We start from the raw sequence: 6,000 nt of genomic DNA on the forward strand, positions 1-6,000 counted from the left end.
AACTAGAAAAAAGGTAAAGGCAAGCTCTTCCAAGAAAAAAAGAATTGTGAGCTATCACTTTTAATAGATAAGAAAAAAGGGAAACAAAAGGTGATAAAAAGAATTCTGGAACTGTGCTTTATCTTGGAGTGGTTTTAATTTCAAGATACTGACATTTGAGTTTTAAGTCAGAAAACCTCTCATGCTGAATAAATCCATCCTTGACGCAGAGGAAAAAAACCCTTCTTATATCAATCTTTATTTTATTATATTATTCAGGGCAGGCTACTTGCTAAAACAAATAATTTCAACATCTCGGTAGCTTAGTAAGATAGAATTTTCTGTTTCACTCATGCAAAGCCTAATAGGATGGAGACGGGTGGGTGTTCAGCTTCTTAGTCTCTCAGAAACCCAGGCTCCTCCTGCTGCACAGTCCCACTGTCCACGGGCCTTGGAGGCCTCAACTGAATCCTCTTGACTGGCAGATAAGTGGAGAGAGAGAATCACACACGGAGGATCACACTGAAAGCTTTTATGAGCCAGGCATAGATGTGGTACATATCACTTTCACTCATATACCAAAGGTCAGACTTCAGTTGCTGAGGAAGAGGCTAGGAGATGTAGTCTGATTATACACCCAGGATGGGGAAAATGGGTTTTCATGAATACATACTCTCTGCCATTCTTCTGCTTATTGTGGCTCAGGCATTCACATTCATTTCCAAGATCATGAAAAATTCACTTCAAAATTTCCACTCTTATATAGAGATTTTTGACTTTCAGATTAATGTATTTATACTAGAATCTTTTTGTCCTTTATTCCCCTCTATCTCCAGCCAAGTTCTGAGGGACCCATTTATTACTAAATCTTGGTAATACCATGGGTTTGGGGCAGGTGGTGGTGTGGGGACCCAGATCCCAGAGTATGTGTTCCCGCACGCTGGAGTTCATCGATAAAGATAAAGAAAAATGGGAACCACTAGTATACACAAGTTATACCATCTCCTTGCACTGAAGAAAATTAAATGCATTTATTGAAAATTCAATTGCTAAGAAGGAAACAACACAGTGACTATTATCGGAATTGCTAATAGGCAAAGGGATAACCACAATCAGCAGGTAAGAAGGCTGGCAACAGAAAACTGTCAATTGCATTTTATAAGAAAACTATCAGAAACTTAGGAGTAAGGAAATCCACTTATAAAAAGTGTTGATCTAGCAGTAAAAACGTGAGTTGTAGTAAACAGTAAAAGAAAGTAAGGAAGACATTCAAACTCAACATACATTAGTTTTGTACACAGTCAAGGAAAAACAGATCAAATTACGAAGCACACTGGAGTGTTAAAATCGCAATTGGCCTTTTCAGAAGTGTATTGAGAGACACCGAAGTAAAACAGAAATGGATTTCTAGAGTGAGTAGAGCCAGATTTCATTCTATAAATGGTAAATTAAAGATGCAAGGAGTATTTCTGCCGCAACTGGAATAGAGAAGGTTTCTGAAGGTAAAGGAATTCAAGGAAAATCGATGTTTGGGAGAGGAGTATACACGAATGCTAGTACTGGGTCCAAAGGTACAGTTTTAGAAAACAAAAGGAATTCCATCACCAATTCATAAGTCTCCAGTTCATAAGTCTGTCCTCCAGCAGAGACAAATGTGAACTCAGGAAGAAATCTTTCCTGGGAGGGAGAATCCAAGGTCTAAGGAATTCAGGAGTTGCGGGCTGATGCTGCAGCTATCATTAGTAATATAAATGTCAGCAAATGGCTAAAGTGGTTCCTCTGGGGACGGAAAACTTCAGAAAGAGAAGCAAGAATTTGGGAGAGTACAATATGCAAGGCCATGAACTATACTAGTCCTTATTGTAAGTCTGAAATTCTCATCTCACAAGACAGTAGAAATTCTAACCCTAGTCAGACCACACCCATTGAAAAACTGGGATTTCCAAGAACTCTGGTCTAAAGGGAAAATATGAATTAAGATCAATGGACTAAATATGACATAAAAGAGAAAAAGTGTCACTAATACAAAGAAATCTTTGAATACTTCTATATATATTTTAAGAAGAAAAGAATATTTCAATAAACCTCTCCTAATTTATGTAACTAGGGCAGTGCTTATTTGTTATTATTTTCTTCTCTTTTGTTTTATTATTCCCTTCAGAATACAAGAAGCGGAGTATCACAATTATCTCTAAATGAGAAATTTCCCACATATGGGGATTAAATTCACAGGCACTGAACTTGGGAAATTGATGGATGTTCTGAAAAAGCTAAATAAACCAAAAAAGATTTCTCTCTTAAATTCTTCTATTTTTTTCTTAGTTCTACCAGTTATTACGAGGTCTTTGAAGTTATATATTATTTGTAATCAAATGTGGATCTGTCTCATAACATCTTTTGTGTTTTAGGGACAGCATTTTTGCTTGGAAAACACTTTTGTTTATGGGAATATGCTTAGATTTTAGGGGCTACCAATGTTACATGGGTCCCGAATGTTTGTGGATAAAATGTGAGGCTGGTGTCGTGATACTCTTATGTGTCTTGGGATCCCTCTGCAACTTTCCAAGAATGTGGCAGAGTTTTCTAGTTGGAAGAAGATCTTGTGGAGGTGCTAAAAAGCTCTGCTACATCCAGCGGGGACGCAGGCCTTAATCAAGGCATTACTGATGAAGAAGAAACTCCTATTTCTCTTAACGAGAAGCCTGAGTTCTCCTTTGACTAAGTAAAGTAAGAAGAAAATGCAGGAGAGAAAGTGCTTTTAGACATAATCTAGGACTGTCATTTATCTATAAAAAGGGAGATAAGCTTTCATTTCAGCTATTAAATCTCCCTATGGTAAAAAAAAGAGGTTTATAGGATAACAAGAAGGATTAATATTGCTAAAATGAACAGGTTTGGTGGCAAATTCAGGACATTTTAAATTGGTGATCTTGTGTTATTTGGGCTCTTGCTGTTAGCTGACACATCTTGTGATAAGCTTATCTGGTGAATAGATAGGAAATGGGGAAATAGGAACCTGAATAATTTATCTTAATATATACTATCCCCTTGGGTTCACTCAATTACTTTCTTTACTGACCCATTTTAGAGGCTTTTGGGAACAACAGCAAAAGTGATTTTCATGGTGGCCTAAGGGCATGATCTACCGGTATAATTGGTCTCTGCTAGACTATAAACTCTATGAAAATCAAAATTAGGAAATTTTAATTACACTGACACATTTTGGTTGTAAAAATGTGGGTTAAATTGTATTAATGGACATGAGTACTTGAAGAATGCAAATGCTCTGCTGAAAATTTCTTTCTCAGCAAGACAAGAAATTGAAAGAACGAGAATATGTATTTCTTGTAACCACAGGAATATAAATGAAGATGCTAGCCAGATGGAAAATAGCTTTTTGAAAGATGAAATCGTGCATGCTTTGTTTCTTGTCAATGTTGATTAAGAGATCTTTTCTATATTTATCAATAATTAGTACAGCAAAATAAGACTTTCTGAGAAGGATGAATGTCTGACTACATATCTTCTAAATGTTAGAGTTTAAACACTTCATTTTGTCAAGCGTATTTGTGAAAGGAAGTTATGTTTGTTCACATTAATTATATATTTATATTAAAACTTAAATTTCCTCTCTCACTTTGTAAATGATCTTGCCAATCTTGCTTTCATTAATTCATTACTATTTATTCTGTATAAAATCTCTTTTTAGACTGAGACAATTTTGGTCTTCTACAACATTCTTTTTTTTTTTTTAAGTCTGTTTCCCCCCTGACTGATTTGATCCCAGCATAATATGAAGTCTAATTTATTCAGTTGTTCCCTGAGAGCTGAACTATTACATGTTTTGTCCTAATCACTGCATGTCCATTGCCTAGTATAAATTAAGTGCCTAGATTTTCAAACCATGTGATTACATATGACTTGTTCAAAATCAATAATGGGGCCACACAAAAGTGTAGAAGTGTCTTTGGATAATCCGTCAATCTATTTCCTCTTAAAGTGGTTCAGTGAGGTCTCCAGTTGACTAGTGAAGTTAAGCTCGTAAGATTAATAAAAGAATCAAAAGTAGGGGAAAGTTGACCTCTGAAGGCTGCTCAGGCTCCCCGCTGTATGCCATTATCACTGGTTTCCTAAGAATGAGTTAGAATTAAGGATACACTTTGAGCCACAGTGTTAGGGCTATAGGATCCTGCATCTTTGTAGCATCTCCTTTCCTTCCACAAAGCTGAGGGAGTAAGAACACCAACTTTCCCTATCCTGAGAGGATTGGTGACACAGGCATTGGGAAGATAGACCCTCTCCTCTCTAGCCGCTATGGCAAATAATTGCTAGATGGCTTATGTTTACCTCTGTCATGTATTTAATCTTGGACTTGTCTTTCTTTACCATAGAGAAGAGGTCCCTTGCCTTATCAGTGTTGTCAACTGGTCTCAAAGGTGTGACAATAGATTACTGAGGATTCGCCTTCCTTAAAGGAGTCTTGTCCTGAAAAAGCCCTCCTGTCTCATTCTTCCCAGGAAACTTATTCTCCAAACTGGCCTTCTCTTCAGACCAAAAACCGATGTTTTGGGTATCTTCCTCATCATTCAAAGATGTAAAATTGACAAAGTCCATGGGAGCATCATAGGAATAAGGGGCTTTAACTTGTGACATTGTCCCCACCCTGGTGCAGAAGAGCCGGTTTTTCCCAGTATTAGTGTCACTTTCCTCAATGGTCATTTTCTGTGGTTTAATTTGTCAGTCCAATCAAAGTTGCAATATACTCTTTTACCTCTCATCTGAAATCTTGAAGTCTAGCAAGTACTCCTTATCGAGAACCTCGTCTTGGGTATAACAATGGAGCGCCCACAAGAACCGTTGTGTAATAAATGTTTGATGAAAGAATAAATGGAAATCAAGAAACCATAATTATGAGAAAATAAATTTTACCAAGGCCAATTCAGTGGAAGAAGATTGTCAGGCTATGCAAAGCTATGTGGGGAGTAGCAAACCCAAGTCTCGATTTAACTTTCCTGATGTTTAACATTGACTATTGTTTTAAAGGTAAGATTTTATCATCTGTCATATCAGACTTTCAATTCATTTAAGCCTCATTTATTAGGAGTGACAAAACTCAGGATTTAAGACTCTGCCTAATTAACCAAGTGTGCCTTCAATTTCAATCTCTGTTACCTACAAATATTTGAATTCGCATTTAGTGTTTATTTTGAGCTATCACTGCTATTTGTGGGCCTTTGCAACTCAATTAGAAATGCACTTCATTTCCTTTCAGTTTAACCAAAGGAGAATCATTAACTCTCAGCAGAAGAGAGAGATTTCAGATCAAACATCCTGTAACTGGAATTAGCATTAATGCAAATTCATTCCTATATGATTTGTATCCTCCAATAAACATTTACCATCCACTGCCTCTGACCTTCCACCACTACTTGCCTCACTAAGGCCAAATTATTGCATTAGTCTTTTTAAATTCAAAATAAGTGGAAATTCCCTCTCCTGCTTTATTTCCCACTCCTCGATAACCATACTCTCCAAGTTACCTTTGTAATAATGAAGAATTGAATTATTATCTTAGACTCTACCTAACTTAGTTTTTGGCTATATTCTAAATCAACTGTTGAATTTTAGTGTGCCTTCGAATCATCTGGAGATCTTATTAAAATGCAGATTCTGATTCAGTAGGTCTGTGATGGTCTGATATTCTGCATTTCTAACAGGCTTCTAGATGTCGATGATGTTCTGGGGACCACATTTTTAGTAGTGAGGTTCTGGGTAATTTCAATTCATTATAATTGTTTGAACTTGCTCCTCTGCATTCCTTGATTCTTTATCCTCTTATCATAGCCATTCATTTATCCCCTAGACTCATGCTTAAGAATATTTCTCAGGGGTAGACTTTGGACCATCTAGTCAACTACAGCTTGTATTGATTGTCTCAGCTCCATGGTTAGCACCTGGAGCTCCCACATCTGTCAGCTTTATAAAGACCATCTGCAAGTAGAGTCCCTAAAAACAGGAGGC

General features: G+C 36.8%; 1 pseudogene; it reads right to left on the reverse strand.

The window, feature by feature from the left end:
- LOC120608764 (WD repeat domain phosphoinositide-interacting protein 3-like) overlaps positions 1-4,698 on the reverse strand; it is a 28,118-nt pseudogene extending 23,420 nt beyond the window's left edge.
- Between the last annotated feature and the right edge of the window lie 1,302 nt (positions 4,699-6,000).

This window comes from Pteropus medius, unplaced genomic scaffold, assembly GCF_902729225.1.
Source record: "Pteropus medius unplaced genomic scaffold, Ma_sr-lr_union100, whole genome shotgun sequence".
Classification (NCBI taxonomy): domain Eukaryota; kingdom Metazoa; phylum Chordata; class Mammalia; order Chiroptera; family Pteropodidae; genus Pteropus; species Pteropus medius.